Source organism: Felis catus, chromosome B2, assembly GCF_018350175.1.
Source record: "Felis catus isolate Fca126 chromosome B2, F.catus_Fca126_mat1.0, whole genome shotgun sequence".
NCBI classification, from domain to species: domain Eukaryota; kingdom Metazoa; phylum Chordata; class Mammalia; order Carnivora; family Felidae; genus Felis; species Felis catus.
Genome location: NC_058372.1, coordinates 128613234 through 128630248, shown reverse-complemented (window position 1 = coordinate 128630248; position 17015 = coordinate 128613234). Strand labels below are relative to the sequence as shown.

Below are 17015 nucleotides of genomic sequence, written 5' to 3'. Positions count from 1 at the left end.
AATATCAAACATCATAACGACATGTCTATTTTTTTAAAATATCACATCTGTGGGGTCATTACATTGACTAGTAGGGTTTAACAAACATCTAAGAAGTGCAAAGAAAAGAATCAAGGTAGCCTGAGTAATAAATGAGACACTTTTGTCTGAATGTAAAGAAAACTTCCAATGCTCTAATCTCCTAGATTTGGAAAGTTCTCCACCAAAGAAAGTGGTAGAAAGCTTCTAGTCCTTGAGTCACAGAGAAATCAACTGAATGCAATAATCAAAACTGGTACAGAATGATTTTCTGTTGTCAAACCTGAACGACAGGACCTCCTTCTCAGATTTTCTGTTCTTCTAAAATAAAATCTTTCCAAAGTAATACAAACATAGATACCCATACCATATTCCCCCAAAAAGTTTTCAGTTGTACATTCCCAAATAAATTACAAATTAAATTACTTACATCAGCTACGTGTAACTTGCACTATCTCAGGGGAGGACATTGAAATACTACAATTCAATAATCTGTTAAATTCCTAATGTGGGAGCAAAAGTATCGATGATCCAGAGCTGTGGGTGGAAGCAGGAAGCATACTGTAATATAGCTTGGCAGATGATCATTCAGATTATGGAAAGGGCAGAAAATATATTCCCTGGGCTCAAAAATCAAACGCATTTAGCACCAAGAGTAGATTCAGGGTAAGTTTTCTGGTGTCCTCTACCAGAAATAATTCACTGATGACAGATTTGCAAAAGATACAATTTTATTCACTACCTCTTTAGAAAACAACAAAAAATTTTTGGTAAATTTCCATCTTGGCAGTGGAAAGGATCTGTGAAAGCTCTGTGGATGAGTTCCTCATTGAGGCACAAAACGAAGGGAAGAAGGACCCTCAAAATTACCAGCTTCCATTTAGCATAGAGCTGACACACTTGGATTGTCAAATCACTCCGTTCAAATTCTTATCTAAGCCATTTTGAAAATTCCAAATAATGGAGATTCCATTGCTGACCTTAGTCAAATAAAAACCCTGCAGTATTTTTACATATAATACAATTACCACGTTATTCCAAGTTGACCAAATCCTGCCATTATTTGCCAATGTTAGCTAAAGTTCTATTCCTTCTCATAACTTAGCCTGCCTTTCAGCTTCAATGACTTAAGGTTTATTGTTATGCTTTCTACAACAAGAAAAAGCAGAGGAGGAGAAGCTGAGATGGCCATAACTGAGCATGTTGGCAAGAATCATGTTGTGATGACCAGAAATAATTTTAATGACTCAGGGAATAATTTCACACTTAGGAAAACTTTCCGTAACATATCTTATCGCTGTAGATGTTCGATCTTTATGTCGACCCTAAGGGGTTTTGAGAAATTGGAGTGGCCAGGCTGGGGAATAATAATCTCCATGCCAATTTGGCCTGTGGACATAGTAAAAGGGGCTCTATATGATCAATTACTAGGGAAACACAAATGTAGACCACAGTGAGATAGCATTTTTCAACCATATAATTTTCACAATTTAATTCTGACAATACTACTGTTTATAAGGATGTAGAACAACCAGAAACCCTATGGTAGGAATGCAAACTGGAACAACCCCTTTGAAGAATACTTGTCAATGTCTAGTGATTTAAAGATGTACATTCTTTATTATCTAATGACTTCACTATCGAGGGTATTTGCTAGAGAAACTGCCATACGTGTGTTCTAGTCATATGCAGGTGAAGGTTAATTTCTGCATTCATTGCTTCAAAAATTTGGATTTAATGTTTCAATTTGACTGGATAAACAAACTGTGCTATATCCATATAGTGGAGTTCTAAGTACATATCAATTTTTCATTCTCACAACAAAACATTAAACAAAAAAAGGAAACCAAGAAAATGCTACATTTTGACAGCATCAAAATAAATTTCAAAAAAGTGCAAAGATAATTTTAAGGATGCATGTATATGAAGTAAAATATGAAGAAATGCATGGAATTAATAGAATGGAATTCAGGTACCTCTCCAAGGAGGATAACACTGGGGAAGGACCTCAACTGTATCAGTAATATTTTATATCTTAAGTTGATTATTTGGGTATATAGATGTTTGTTGTATTATTCTCTGTGTACTTCACTATTATGAAATATTTCCAAAGAACTTAAAAATAAAAGGTATAAAAGAGTGGTTTTCATATTTTTGGGCTGTAGCTGGTGAGTCTCTTTCTGTTGTTTTCCTTCTAACTCAGTTTCCTTTAGTTTTAAAAATTGGCTTGTAATAGTAGGATTTACTAAAATCTCCAAATTAAGTGAATTAAGTGAATTTTAAAATTCCATGATCCAGTAACTACTACCAGTGCTGCCTTCCCACCATAAACAGCTAGACATTTGGACTATATATATAAATCAGCTTTTTCATATATTGAACTTTTTCCTCTGCAATCAGCCAAAGAAATCTCTCATTTTTAAAAAATGGCTCACCTGATGAGGTCAGACCCACTTTGAATAATTGTCCTTTTGCCACATAAAGTAATGTAATTGCAGGATTGATTGTATTCACAGAATCTTCCAAAACCCCCAGGAAGGAGATTATACAATGTCGAATATCACTGAGAGTCATTTTCTCATTTTACCTGCCACAAGCTGTAGGTTAAACAATTTTTAGAGAACACTCAGAATGGAGAGGTATTCAAGTTCTGACCAGAGAGGCCTTATTGACTACAACAAGAATTCAGTAGAGACCTAAGAAGTTTATTACCTAATTAGTGATGTTAAAATAGCCTTGGAATAAAGGCTACTTTATATCCTTTATATCCTTTATATCCTTTATATCCCACTAGTACTTAAAACAATCATCACAGAAAAAAGCAAACCAATATACAGTATCTTAAATACCTGCAAAAACAAAATTCTACAATTTTTAAAGGAATATAGCAAAATCTAGACATTCAGCAATATCCAACATTACACTATCAACATCCAATCAAAAGTCACTGGACTTTCCAAGAAGTAAAAAAATCCTTAATCAAGAGGATACTAATTAGATAAAAACAGATATATGGGATGCCTCGGTGGCTCAGTTGGTTAAGCATCTGACTCTTGATTTCAGCTCAGCTCATGATCTCATGGTTTGTGAGTTCAAACCCCGCAGTAGGTTCTGCACTGACAGTGTGTAGCCTGCTTGGGATTCTTTCTCTCCCTTTCTGTCTCTCCCCCTCCCCTGCTCAAGCTTTCTCTCTCAAAATAAATAAACATAAAAAAACAGGTATAGAAATGACATAAATATTGGAATTAGCAGACAAGAACATAAGTTCAAGAAGTTAAATGAAAATAATGAGCCAAAAAAAAGACATTAAAAAAGAACTAAACTGAACATCTAAAAATTAAAGACATTGCCTGAAACTTAAAAGTCACTAGGTGGAAATAATAGCAAACTTGACACTGCAGAAGAAAAATCTAAAAATTGAGTGTATAGCAACATAAACTATTCAAAATGAATCTGAGAAAGAAAAAGATTTTAAAAATCAACAGAATATCAGTGAATTGTGAGAAAATATTAAGCAGTCTAACATAAGTGTATTGGAGCTGCAAAGGAGCAGGAAAGAGAGGCATGTAGAAAAAAATATTAGAAAAGAAAAGAAAAAGCATTAGAAGAAACAATGGCTGAAGTTCTTCTAAAACTTCATGAAGTTTTCATGAAAACTATAAACGTGCAGATCCAAGAAATGAAACAAATGGAGTATAAACAAAGAAAACCACATCAAGGTACAGTGTAATCAAATGCTGAAAAATCTGTGGAAAAGACATCACATACAGAAAAATAAAGATAAGAAATTTCACAGGTTTCTCATGTAAAACAACACAAGCCAGAAAACAGGGACCTTAAAGTCCTACAAGGAGGAAAAACTCTCAAAGGTGAAAGACTTTTTCAGACAAACAGAAACTGAGAGAAGTTATCGTCAATAGCCTTTCACTACAAGAAATGTGAACAAAATGGGAAACATGATACCAGATAGAACTTCAAATCTATATGAAGCAATCAATGACAACTGCTAAAAATTATAAATATGTGGATAAATATAAAAGATTTATTTTTTGTTTTATTTAATCTTTTAAAATAAATAACTAGTTAAAGCAGAAATATGAGAACATACTGTGAGGATTTAAACATATTTAGAAATACAATTATGACATAGCACAAGGGAAAGGAAATGGAAGGTGTAGGTTGTTAAGTTTTTAGTTATATATGAAGTGGCATATTATCTGGTGGCAGACGGTGATAAGTTAAAGATGTATACCGTAAACCCTAGAGGAACCACTAAGACAGTGGAATGGAGACCTTCAGCTAATGCATTAGTTGTCTGTGCTACATAACAAATTACCACAAATTTAGCAGCTTAAAACAACATCAATTTACTTGTTCACATTCTGTAGGTCAGAAGTCCGAGTGGGTTAGTCTGGCCCTATGCCATCAAAATCAAGGTCCTGGCTAAGGAGCATTCTATCTGGAGGCTCAAGGAAAGGAGCTTCAAGATCATTCTGGTTGTTGGTACAATCCAGTCCCTTTTGACTGTAAGACTGAGGTTCGAGGAGAAGCGGCAAGATGGCGGCTTAGGAGGACGCTGGGCTCACCGCGCGTCCTGCTGATCACTTAGATTCCACCTACACCTGCCTAAATAACCCAGAAAACCGCCAGAGGATTAGCAGAACTGAGTCGCCGGAGCCAAGCACAGACGAGAGGCCCACGGAAGAGGGTAGGAAGGGCGGCGAGGCGGTGCGCGCTCCACGGACTGGCGGGAGGGAGCCGGGGCGGAGGGGCGGCTCGCCGGCCAAGCAGAGCCCCCGAGTCTGGCTGGCAAAAGCGGAGGGGCCTGACGGACTGTGTTCCGACAGCAAGCGCGACTTAGCGTCTGGGAGGTCATAAGTTAACAGCTCTGCTCGGAAAGCGGGAAGGCTGGAGGACAAAGGGAGGGAGAGCTGCTGAGCCCCCTGACGACAGAGCTCAGTTTGGTGGGGAACAAAGGCGCTCGCCAGCGCCATCTCCCCCGCCCATCCCCCAGCCAAAATCCCAAAGAGAACCAGTTCCTGCCAGGGAACTTGCTCGCTCCGCGCAAACACCCAACTCTGTGCTACTGCGGAGCCAAACCTCCGGCAGCGGATCTGACTCCCTCCCGCTGCCACAGGGCCCCTCCTGAAAAAAATCACCTAAGGAGAAGCGATCTAAGCCTGCCCCTCCTGCCCCCGTGCACCTTGCCTACCCACCCCAGCTAATACGCCAGATCCCCAGCATCACAAGACTGGCAGTGTGCAAGTAGCCCAGACGGGCCACACCACCCCACAGTGAATCCCGCCCCTAGGAGAGGGGAAGAGAAGGCACACACCAGTCTGACTGTGGCCCCAGCGGTGGGCTGGGGGCAGACATCAGGTCTGACTGCGGCCCCGCCCACCAACTCCAGTTATACACCACAACACAGGGGAAGTGCCCTGCAGGTCCTCACCACGCCAGGGACTATCCAAAATGACCAAGCGGAAGAATTCCCCTCAGAAGAATCTCCAGGAAATAACAACAGCTAATGAGCTGATCAAAAAGGATTTAAATAATATAACAGAAAGTGAATTTAGAATAATAGTCATAAAATTAATCGCTGGGCTTGAAAACAGTATACAGGACAGCAGAGAATCTCTTGCTACAGAGATCAAGGGACTAAGGAACAGTCACGAGGAGCTGAAAAACGCTTTAAACGAAATGCATAACAAAATGGAAACCACCACAGCTCGGCTTGAAGAGGCAGAGGAGAGAATAGGTGAACTAGAGGATAAAGTTATGGAAAAAGAGGAAGCTGAGAAAAAGAGAGATAAAAAAATCCAAGAGTATGAGGGGAAAATTAGAGAACTAAGTGATACACTAAAAAGAAATAATATACGCATAATTGGTATCCCAGAGGAGGAGGAGAGAGGGAAAGGTGCTGAAGGGGTACTTGAAGAAATAATAGCTGAGAACTTCCCTGAACTGGGGAAGGAAAAAGGCATTGAAATCCAAGAGGCACAGAGAACTCCCTTCAGACGCAACTTGAATCGATCTTCTGCACGACATATCATAGTGAAACTGGCAAAATACAAGGATAAAGAGAAAATTCTGAAAGCAGCAAGGGGTAAACGTGCCCTCACATATAAAGGGAGACCTATAAGACTCGTGACTGATCTCTCTTTTGAAACTTGGCAGGCCAGAAAGAATTGGCACGAGATTTTCAGGGTGCTAGACAGAAAAAATATGCAGCCGAGAATCCTTTACCCAGCAAGTCTGTCATTTAGAATAGAAGGAGAGATAAAGGTTTTCCCAAACAAACAAAAACTGAAGGAATTTGTCACCACTAAACCAGCCCTACAAGAGATCCTAAGGGGGACCCTGTGAGACGAAGTCCCAGAGACATCACTACAAGCATAAAACATACAGACATCACAATGACTCTCAACCCGTATCTTTCTATAATAACACTGAATGTAAATGGATTAAATGCACCAACCAAAAGACATAGGGTATCAGAATGGATAAAAAAACAAGACCCATCTATTTGCTGTCTACAAGAGACTCATTTTAGACCTGAGGACACCTTTAGATTGAGAGTGAGGGGATGGAGAACTATTTATCATGCGACTGGAAGCCAAAAGAAAGCTGGAGTAGCCATACTTATATCAGACAAACTAGACTTTAAATTAAAGGCTGTAACAAGAGATGAAGAAGGACATTATATAATAGTTACAGGGTCTATCCATCAGGAAGAGCTAACAATTATAAATGTCTATGCGCCGAATACCGGAGCCCCCAAATATATAAAACAATTACTCATAAACATAAGCAACCTTATTGATAAGAATGTGGTAATTGCAGGGGACTTTAACACCCCACTTACAGAAATGGACAGATCATCTAGACACACGGTCAATAAAGAAACAAGGGCCCTGAATGAGACATTGGATCAGATGGACTTGACAGATATATTTAGAACGCTGCATCCCAAAGCAACAGAATATACTTTCTTCTCGAGTGCACATGGAACATTCTCCAAGATAGATCATATACTGGGTCACAAAACAGCCCTTCATAAGTTTACAAGAATTGAAATTATACCATAAATACTTTCAGACCACAATGCTATGAAGCTTGAAATCAACCACAGGAAAAAGTCTGGAAAACCTCCAAAGGCATGGAGGTTAAAGAACACCCTACTAACGAATGAGTGGGTCAACCAGGCAATTAGAGAAGAAATTAAAAAATATATGGAAACAAACGAAAATGAAAATACAACAATCCAAACGCTTTGGGACGCAGCGAAGGCAGTCCTGAGAGGAAAATACATTGCAATCCAGGCCTATCTCAAGAAACAAGAAAAATCCCAAATACAAAATCTAACAGCACACCTAAAGGAACTAGAAGCAGAACAGCAAAGGCAGCCTAAACCCAGCAGAAGAAGAGAAATAATAAAGATCAGAGCAGAAATAAACAATATAGAATCTAAAAAAACTGTAGAGCAGATCAACGAAACCAAGAGTTGGTTTTTTGAAAAAATAAACAAAATTGACAAACCTCTAGCCAGGCTTCTCAAAAAGAAAAGGGAAATGACCCAAATAGATAAAATCATGAATGAAAATGGAATTATTACAACCAATCCCTCAGAGATACAAACAATTATCAGGGAATACTATGAAAAATTATATGCCAACAAATTGGACAACCTGGAAGAAATGGACAAATTCCTGAACACCCACACTCTTCCAAAACTCAATCAGGAGGAAATAGAAAGCTTGAACAGACCCATAACCAGCGAAGAAATTGAATCGGTTATCAAAAATCTCCCAACAAATAAGAGTCCAGGACCAGATGGCTTCCCAGGGGAGTTCTACCAGACGTTTAAAGCAGAGATAATACCTATCCTTCTCAAGCTATTCCAAGAAATAGAAAGGGAAGGAAAACTTCCAGACTCATTCTATGAAGCCAGTATTACTTTGATTCCTAAACCAGACAGAGACCCAGTAAAAAAAGAGAACTACAGGCCAACATCCCTGATGAATATGGATGCAAAAATTCTCAATAAGATACTAGCAAATCGAATTCAACGGCATATAAAAAGAATTATTCACCATGATCAAGTGGGATTCATTCCTGGGATGCAGGGCTGGTTCAACATTCGCAAATCAATCAATGTGATACATCACATTAACAAAAAAAAAGAGAAGAACCATATGATCCTGTCAATCGATGCAGAAAAGGCCTTTGACAAAATCCAGCACCCTTTCTTAATAAAAACCCTTGAGAAAGTCGGGAGAGAAGGAACATACTTAAAGATCATAAAAGCCATTTATGAAAAGCCCACAGCTAACATCATCCTCAGCGGGGAAAAACTGAGAGCTTTTTCCCTGAGATCAGGAACACGACAAGGATGCCCACTCTCACCACTGCTGTTTAACATAGTGCTGGAAGTTCTAGCATCAGCAATCAGACAACAAAAGGAAATCAAAGGCATCAAAATTGGCAAAGACGAAGTCAAGCTTTCGCTTTTTGCAGATGACATGATATTATACATGGAAAATCCGATAGACTCCACCAAAAGTCTACTAGAACTGATACATGAATTCAGCAAAGTTGCAGGATACAAAATCAATGTACAGAAATCAGTTGCATTCTTATACACTAACAATGAAGCAACAGAAAGACAAATAAAGAAACTGATCCCATTCACAATTGCACCAAGAAGCATAAAATACCTAGGAATAAATCTAACCAAAGATGTAAAGGATCTGTATGCTGAAAACTATAGAAAGCTTATGAAGGAAATTGAAGAAGATTTAAAGAAATGGAAAGACATTCCCTGCTCATGGATTGGAAAAATAAATATTGTCAAAATGTCAATACTACCCAAAGCTATCTACACATCCAATGCAATCCCAATCAAAATTGCACCAGCATTCTTCTCGAAACTAGAACAAGCAATCCTAAAATTCATAAGGAACCACAAAAGGCCCCGAATAGCCAAAGGAATTTTGAAGAAGAAGACCAAAGCAGGAGGCATCACAATCCCAGACTTTAGCCTCTACTACAAAGCTGTCATCATCAAGACAGCATGGTATTGGCACAGAAACAGACACATAGACCAATGGAATAGAATAGAAACCCCAGAACTAGACCCACAAACGTATGGCCAACTCATCTTTGACAAAGCAGGAAAGAACATCCAATGGAAAAAAGACAGCCTCTTTAACAAATGGTGCTGGGAGAACTGGACAGCAACATGCAGAAGGTTGAAACTAGACCACTTTCTCACACCATTCACAAAAATAAACTCCAAATGGATAAAGGACCTAAATGTGAGACAGGAAACCATCAAAACCTTAGAGGAGAAAGCAGGAAAAGACCTCTCTGACCTCAGCCGTAGCAATCTCTTACTCGACACATCCCCAAAGGCAAGGGAATTAAAAGCAAAAGTGAATTACTGGGACCTTATGAAGATAAAAAGCTTCTGCACAGCAAAGGAAACAACCAACAAAACTAAAAGGCAACCAACGGAATGGGAAAAGATATTCGCAAATGACATATCGGACAAAGGGCTAGTATCCAAAATCTATAAAGAGCTCACCAAACTCCACACCCGAAAAACAAATAACCCAGTGAAGAAATGGGCAGAAAACATGAATAGACACTTCTCTAAAGAAGACATCCGGATGGCCAACAGGCACATGAAAAGATGTTCAGCGTCGCTCCTTATCAGGGAAATACAAATCAAAACCACACTCAGGTACCACCTCACGCCAGTCAGAGTGGCCAAAATGAACAAATCAGGAGACTCTAGATGCTGGAGAGGATGTGGAGAAACGGGAACCCTCTTGCACTGTTGGTGGGAATGCAAATTGGTGCAGCCGCTCTGGAAAGCAGTGTGGAGGTTCCTCAGAAAATTAAAAATAGACCTACCCTATGACCCAGCAATAGCACTGCTAGGAATTTATCCAAGGGATACAGGAGTACTGATGCATAGGGCCACTTGTACCCCAATGTTCATAGCAGCACTCTCAACAATAGCCAAATTATGGAAAGAGCCTAAATGTCCATCAACTGATGAATGGATAAAGAAATTGTGGTTTATATACACAATGGAATATTACGTGGCAATGAGAAAAAATGAAATATGGCCTTTTGTAGCAACATGGATGGAACTGGAGAGTGTGATGCTAAGTGAAATAAGCCATACAGAGAAAGACAGATACCATATGGTTTCACTCTTATGTGGACCCTGAGAAATTAACAGGAACCCATGGGGGAGGGGAAGAAAAAAAAAAAAAAAAAAACAGGTTAGAGTGGGAGAGAGCCAAAGCATAAGAGACTCTTAAAAACTGAGAACAAACTGAGGGTTGATGGGGGGTGGGAGGGAGGAGAGGGTGGGTGATGGGTATCGAGGAGGGCACCTTTTGGGATGAGCACTGGGTGTTGTATGGAAACTAATTTGTCAATAAATTTCATATAAAAAAAATAAAATAAAATGCAAAAAAAAAAAAAAAAAGACTGAGGTTCATGCTTCCTTGTTAACTGATGGCCAGGAACTCTCAGCTCCTTGGATCTGCTCTCCAACCCTTGCACCTGCTCTCACCCCGCGCCCCCACCCCCCTGCCCACCAATCTTCAAGTCCAGGAACAGAATATCAGATTCTTCTTGTGCTTCAGATCTCCCTGACTTGCCCTTCTTTTTCTCTCTTCTGTCATCCATCTGAAAAAGCTTTTTGCCTTTAAGGGCTCATGTGGTAAGATTAAGTCCACATGAGTAATGTCCTTTTCTTAAGGTCAACTGTGCCATACATCATAATCAGAGAAGTTCTATGTCATTTATTCACAGGTTCTCAGGGTTAGAGTGGGGCATCTTTGGGGGCCAACTTAGAAATTCTGTCCATTACAGCTAATAAGCACATATTAGAAATAAAATGGAACATTAACAGTACATTAGGGTAATCCAAAAGAAGTAAAAAATTAGGAAAAAGAAACAAAGAATAGATCAGACAAAAAAAAAAACAGTAAGATCTCAGACTTTAACCCAATAATACCTATAATTACATTAAATACAAATGGTTTAAACTCTCCCAATTAATACCAGAGATTGACAGACTGTATTTAAAACACAAAGAAAAGGCACTATAAATATGTATAGATTTGTTAAAGGAAAATGGATGCAAACACTAATTGTAAGAAAGCTGGAATAGCTATATCAATACAAAAAGTAGGTTTTGGGGCACCTGGGTGGCTCAGTTGGTTATGCGTCAGACTCTTGATTTTGGCTCAGGTCATGAACTCACAGTTTGTGGCAATGAGCCCCGAGTCAGGTTCCATGCTGACAGCATGGAGCCTGCTTGGAATTCTCTCTCTACGCAACTCCCCTGCTCACATGCACACTCCCTCTCTATGTCTCTCTCGAAATAAATAAATACACTTAAAAAAAAAGGTAGCTTTCAAGATAAAGAATGGTACCAAAAATAAAGAGAAACATTTCATAATGACAAAAGGGTCAATTCATTTAAAAAGTATAGCATCTTAAAAAGCAAAAATTGATTTACTATGGGGCTAAGTTACTCAATTAATGTTCAATAATATTTTAATAACAAATAACTCATGATTCTTGGGAAACAGATGCTTTTATGAAGATATAAAAGAAAAGGTGAGGGGAAACCTTAAAAAAGCAAAAAAAAAATAAATAAAAGGAGGGAAGAAACAAAAGCTCATGTTCTACAGGAGAAAAACAACAGCAATTCTGCAAATATAAATGTAAAAGTAAAACAACAGTTTGTCAAACTCATAAGTTAGTGGTGTTATGAAGTCTTATATCCTCCTACAGTCAATTCATCTTCTTCTCCAGTGGGATCATCTAACACAGCAGTCGCCTCACTACTGCCTGGTTGCTAGCCTGTCACTGTCTGTAGACCTTGCCAGGGGCTCTCCCCGGCTTGCGATCACACTATGCCCCCTGCCTCACCTGGATTGCTATGGAAGACGTCTCCCAAGTGAGCCTGCGGAGGTCAGGGAAAAGAGGTACCACAAAATGCTTTTCTCCTCATTTCCATACATCAGGAGACAGACAGGAAATTGTTGGGTTTTGTTAGTTTAGTTTTGTTTTCAACTCACACTGACTAATTTTTAAAAGATAATCCCTAAAGATTATAGAACAGCTCACCGCTCCCTAGGGAGAAGCATGGCCTGACGTTTGGTTATTTGCTCATTTAAGAAGCAGTCGGACAATACTGTTAAACTAACACTTCAGATTTCTGCTACTTTATTAGAATTTGATTGGAGCTGACAGCCAACAAATCACATGAGACACATTTTGCTCTATTGCCTGTACGTATCACGTTGTCCATTGCAACTTAAAATTCATTAAATAAACTTAAGAATGTGAAAGTTGTATGGAGATGCACAAGTGAATTTTAAGTAGGATTACGATTACCTTGAAGCATTATTTGGCTCCAGCCATTCTGCAGGGCTGGCATTTCCAAACCATCAACTCAGCATGACACACATATACACCATCTGGCTTTGAGTTCTTAGCAGGCTGGCTGCTCTTATTATTTTGTGTCACGTGTAGAAATGAAGTGGTCAAATGTACCACATCTCTCCAAGAAATATAAATAGAGATTTATCAGAATGAAAAAAAAAAAGCCCAGGATATTTTGAACTCACTCTAGTATTTGTTCCTCTAGAATGTTCTCTACTGGTGAATAATTCCTTCTACATCTTCTCTCCACCCCCTCAATTCTCCCTGTCAGGAAATAACAGATTATTTACTGAGTCATTTTAGGTTCAGGATTCACTTCCACAAGTATGGAAATGTACCCCAATTCCGTTCATATTCTTGTATTTTCTTTTTTTTTTTAATTTTTTTTTAACGTTTATTTATTTTTGAGACAGAGAGAGACAGAGCATGAACGGGGGAGGGTCAGAGAAAGAGGGAGACACAGAATCTGAAACAGGTTCCAGGCTCTGAGCAGTCAGCACAGAGCCCGATGTGGGGCTTGAACTCACGGACCGCGAGATCATGACCTGAGCCGAAGTCGGCTGCTCAACCGCCTGAGCCACCCAGGTGCCCCTATTCTTATCTTTTCTTACCCATGAGTGGTATTCATTAAGTGAACTTAATATTATTTTCTTTTTTTTTCCTGGAATGCACTAAACCATTACAATTCTGTTTCTAGCATAGGGCACACTTGTTATACTTCTGCCATTTATTCCCAAACATAGTAGATACGGTTTATCTAGAATACGTTTTATTTCATTTCATTAGATCATCTTCAAGGTCCTCAATTATATGTAATTACACCAAAGCTTTAGTCGGTATATCAAGTTATGTCATTACTATAATGAGTTGCTAATTTTTACAGGCCAACCTCAGGCAAAAACAATGAATGCACCCAAGTAGGAAAAGCAGCATTTTAAGTAAGAAATGCAAATCTTTGTTTATATGAATTTTAAAAGACCACAGAACGACTATCTTGATCATCGGGAGTAAGATTTCTAATGACATGCATGTGTCGCGTACCACATTTTGACTGTACTATATTCTCATAAGGTTAACATAAAGAAAACAATAATGTTTGAAGATTCCACTTATGTTAGGGTTAATTTAGACTTGGTCTACAGAAGAAATAAGACAACAGAACTCGGAGGGGTAGCAATGGACACTGGAGTGATGTGGATCATGGAATGAAAGAAAACTAGAAAGAACAGATGGAAAGAAGGCAGGAAGATTTAGAGGTGTCATAAGGGAGGGTCTGGAGGAGTCCCATGTATGAGGATGAGAACACTAATCAACGGGAGATTTAGATAAAAGAAGAAAGAATTCCTGGAAATATCTGTGTTCAATGAAGAGTGAATTTGTCTGGAGATACAAGATATGTGGAAAGGATATAAGGGCCATAAAATTACAGTGCTACAAAACACAACATTCAAGGGATTCCCTCTCTATTCCACAAATATCTTACTTTTAATTTTTTTGAGGGGGGGGTGTGCGTGAGAGAGGGGCAGGGAGAGCGGGAGAGGGAAAGAGAGAGAGAGAGAGAGAGAGAGAGAGAGAGAGAGAGAGAGATCTCAAGCAGGCTTCATGCCCAGCATGGAGCCTGGTGCTGGGGGCTCCATCCCATGACCACGAAATCACGACCTGAGCCAAAATCAAGAGTCAGACACTCAACCAACTGAACCACCCAGGTGTCCTAATATCTTAGTTTTTAATGGTTTATAATTCCATCTTCTTGTTATTAAGATCAAGAGGGATCGCCAAGCTATTTCAGCACCATGAGACTGTGACTCACTATGAAATCAGATGAGTGAATTCTGCAAGGATCTCCTTTGCATTTGTTTCCAGTGCTTTCCTTGCCTCAGACATGTGAATATCTGTAGCAATTCTGTAGCCCTGGGAGCCCATCAGCTACATGGAGGCTGCACTCAGTTACATGTTTGGATGCTCCACTGTGGAGAAATCAATGCATTTAAAACTCCCACAGGCTCTCTCTGCCTCCCTCATCCACTGAGACTGCCCACCAGATGCACTGGCTGGTGAGTTTTCCTCTACTGCCCTGAACAAACCAGCATGGCTTTCTCACTCTGGTGACTGTAAGTCTATTTGTCTAGATCTGCCATTTAAGTGATGTGCTGTAAGCCCAAGGTTTTTCAAGGAATCTTCACCACAAACATTTTTGAGGAGACGGACTCACTGCATCATCACGCCTGTGGTTTTCTGAATGTGATTTAGAACCCATGCCCATGTACACAGACATTTACCTCATACTGCTCTATCTCATTACTGAAAATCGATGAACTAGGCCATAAGTCACCACTGGCAAGCAATCCACTCAGACAGAAAGAAAGAAAAATAAGTTTTTCAGTCAGAAATAATGCACTTAGATAAGCAGCTTCGGAAAGGAAAGCTTGTCAACAAAATGCATTACAATATCACATAATTGCTTTCAATATATAAGAAGCAGGGAGAACAGTCATCTGAAGAAGGCATTTGGATATGCTTCACAAAGTAATGGGTACAATCATACCATGTTCCAGCGACAACCCGTTAAAAGTACAGCAGGGACCTTTCCAGAGACTCTATTCTAATCTGCAAATAATGACAGAAAATTCCCCTCGGGGTTCTCATTGCGCTTCACTGATCCCATGTACGACGCAAAACTTCTGTAGGCTTACAGATTTTTTAAGCTATTAATATTAGCATGAATCCCTTTTGAATCCTGAATTAAACACACCATTGATTTATTTAGCAAATATTTATTGATTAACTACTATGTACAAAGCACTTAGTGAACTACTAATGCAGAAATGCAGACTACCAAATGTACGTCTCACTGCAAATGAGAATGTGCTTAGTGTCTAGCCTCTAACTTGGTGGAATCCACACTTGCTAAACATGTGATATCTAGATTTAAGCACAATAATAGCAATAAACAATTATTTAAAAATGGTGTGTCTTAACACAAATCTGTTCTGTAGTGCATTAAATTTTCTAGCATTGTAAAATGTATTTTATCCCACTAACTCATTTCAGCAGAAGATGATTTAAGTGCCATGCATAATCACTAAAGACTAGGTAAGTTTGAAAGCTAAATTAGAAAGGACCTTGACCTGAATTAAGATCAAATTAGATCTTAATTGATTAGACGACACAGAATCAGATAATCATACAAAACCTGTGCATAATCTGTATATAATAAAACGAATGATTTCTTTTTAGAACATATATACACACAGGTGAAATTGTGTTAATTGAACCAATTAGAAAGACATGGTCCTGTCCTAAGAAAGACATGGCCCCTGTCCTTAGAAGTTTCTGTTTTAAATATTGATTTATCTATTGATTTTGATCTAACACTGAGTCTACCTAAAGGCAATGTCTACGCAGTTGTAGGTAACTACTTGGCAGGGAACTGAATGGTTAACATAGTTATGAAGGTGGATCCCTGTTTCTAGATATTGATTTCTGCCTTCAGAAACAGATCTTCCAGACAAAAGTTTCTGAGGGGCTTTGAGAGATCTCACTCCCCAGCCAGTATTGCTCAACTTGGCCATTGTTCTACCCTATTCACTGGCTTACTATATCATTTTGAAGTTTACTGGTACAGAGCCTAATGTGTATAAGACGAACTATTCTTGGGGCGCCTGGGTGGCTCAGCCAGTTAAACGTTGGATTCTTGATATTGGCTCAGGTCACGATCTCATGGTTCATGAAATCCAGCCCTGCATCGGGCTCTGTGAAAACTGGAACTGTAAGTTTATGTTAGGTTTTAGAACTGAATTCATTCATTTCTTAAAAACTGACAGAAGTTTAATATAAAGAATATTTGAGCTATCAAAGGAGAGTAACTACAAGATGTAACAAGAACTCTAAAAGGTACGCTGTGCCTCAGAGATACTATCTAAGGAAAGAAGAACTTAGAAGAAGCCTCTTCTCCAAGGATGGGCTTCAGACCTCACTGCGGGAGGTGTGTTTGTAGCCTGCTGGATGGTGGAAAAGCTCTCTGGGTTGCCGGGGCAAGATCTGGTCCATGGTCACTGGGTACAGAGGAAGCAGCCTTTCCAGGTGCAGATGAGCCTCAGCTGATGAGCAGGTGCACAGAAGGAGCTAAGCAACCACCGGGGGCAGGAGATCTGGAGCGTGTGGTGCCCTCCTTAGGGGGGCTGCAGGGACATGGTCACCAAGGGCCTGCACATCCCTGCCTGTGGCTGGGGAGAAGCAATATTAGACGTCCTCCTACCCATGTGGCTGATCAATGGGGCAGCGGCTGGAACCAGTGGGCGGAGCCCCTTCCTCCTGCAATAACTCTTCAGCACCCACTAATTAACATCATCCTCACTGTGAAGGAGAAATGCTTAAAAAGTTTAGTCCGTTATGGAAGAGCAGGTATTACAGGGTGAATCGGGGGCTGAGAAACAATACATATCTCATTTAATTCCCCACGACTTCATTGATATTTAATAGCACTGAGAACACTGTTTCATTTATTCTAATGAAATGCA

The 17015-nt window shown here is 39.5% G+C and overlaps 1 protein-coding gene across 18 annotated transcripts in view; it reads right to left on the bottom strand.

Annotated features, from left to right (window-relative positions):
• AIG1 (androgen induced 1) overlaps positions 1-17015 on the bottom strand; it is a 248097-nt gene that overhangs the window by 185065 nt on the left and 46017 nt on the right. The gene's annotated exons all lie outside the window — the stretch shown is intronic.